Here is a 2,026-nt window from a genome sequence, read left to right as displayed (position 1 = left end):
CTTTGGTGTGACAGAAAATGTCCTCCGGTGTGACGCCTGTACTGTCACACCATAGGACAAAGATGTCACACCACAGGACAAGGTCTCTTTAAAAAGCATTTTAAATAATTAAATAAGATTTATTTAACTCCTTTTTATTCTTTTTTGATCATTTCCAGTGTTCTTAAATGCAATAATTACATTAAACTATTTTCTGCTGTTTTTGCAGAAAACTTGTACTGTTATAAAGTGTCATGAAAATAAGTATAAAATGTGATACTTTGTTTTTGAAACAGAAAGAATTCAAGTTTCAATTCAATTCAAGTTTATTTATACAATGCTTTTCACGATACAAATCATTGCAAAGCAACTTTACAGCAAATTAAGTTTCTACAATATTTAGTGGTAGCTTATCAGTGGTGACTCGGTTAATATACATATGGCAGAAATGTAGGGAAAAATCAATTAAAGACGTAATCAAACAGACGATGAACACTATTAACAGCAATTATTATATGATGCAATCAAACTTATAGCAAAATGTGGTATGGTCCAATAAGTAATATCTCTGTCTTATCCGAATTTAATAGGAGAAAATTATTGGTCATCCAATTTTACATTTTTAACACACTCTGTTAGATAATTTAGAAGTTTCATCTGGTCTTGTTGAGATATATAGTTGAGTATCATCAGCATAACAGTGGATTGAGGGAGAGAAATTAGTGGAAGACAGAGGACACAGAAATAGAGACAGAAAATTGCTGGATCCACGCAGAAGGGAGGAGATCCTAAGAGAACAATGCAGAAAGTAAATAGAATCAAAATGATGCCTTAAAAAGAGTAGAGTTTAATAATAGTTTAAAAAGTATATAGTAGATTTATTCACATCTTAATGAATATAGTTTGAATATCAATCATATTTAGCTGTGCCGCACATGCAGCAGGGGGCTAGAAGAGTTTCAGTAACATACTGATTCACTAAGAGACTGAATTTTGTTGATGAAAATTATTTTTTGTTTTGTTTAAAAAAAACATGTCGATATTGTTTGTATCAAAATTAAACTTTCTTTCTCCTTTGACATGTTCAAAATTAAATAGAAATAATTTAATAACTACCATTTCTGTCCTTTAGTGTGACGTAATGTCCTATGGTGTGACACACATAAAAGAACCACAGATTTGTTTTTATCTCAAAATATCTTATGAATATCAGTTGAGTATTTTAATAGGGGAGATATAAATATCACTCATCTTAAAATTGTATAATTTTCAGCAGTTTTGAACGGATGACAGCAAAGTTTGTCTTGTTGTCAAAGTTTGTCCTGGAATTGTCCAACAAGTCATGGGGGAAAAAATATGTTAATTATAAATTCACATCTTAATGAATATAGTTTGAATATCAATCATATTTAGCTGTGCCGCACATGCAGCAGGGGGCTAGAAGAGTTTCAGTAACATACTGATTGACTAAGAGACTGATTTTGTTGATGAAAATTATTTTTTGTTTTGTTTAAAATACAAGTTGAAGTTTGTCAGTTTGTCATGAAAATATCCAACAAGTCATAGGGAAAAAATTGTTATTCATTATTTCATATTAAATACAGTAAATAACACTATATGAAAATAAGTGTCTAACAATTAAGATAAATCTCTCTCATGCTATTTATATTTTATTAAGAGTTTTTTTTCTTAATTTTTGCTGTGTCACACCATAGGACAAATTTACAGTTCAGTGAAAATGTAAAAAAAAAAAAAAAAAACAATGAAAGAATTGATTAAGTTAGTGACCCTTTATATTTTCTCAGAGATCAGACTTCACACTACATAAATTTATGCATTTCTTTTTCAAAAAAGGTCTTTTTAAAAAAAAAAGCTTTTTTTTTTTACTGCCTATTTGTCAACTACCCATATACCACAGGTTCTCTATGGGATTGAGATCCGGGGAGTTTCCTGGCCATGGATCCCAAATTTCAATGTAATGATCTTCGAGCCACTCTTGCTTTGTGACATGGTGCTCCATCATGCTGGAAAATGCACGGATCATCAC

Source organism: Sinocyclocheilus rhinocerous, unplaced genomic scaffold, assembly GCF_001515625.1.
Source record: "Sinocyclocheilus rhinocerous isolate Xijiao unplaced genomic scaffold, SAMN03320098_v1.1 scaffold61, whole genome shotgun sequence".
In the NCBI taxonomy this organism is placed as follows: domain Eukaryota; kingdom Metazoa; phylum Chordata; class Actinopteri; order Cypriniformes; family Cyprinidae; genus Sinocyclocheilus; species Sinocyclocheilus rhinocerous.
The sequence above is the reverse complement of the archived record's forward strand: the minus strand, read 5'-3'. Positions refer to the sequence as shown.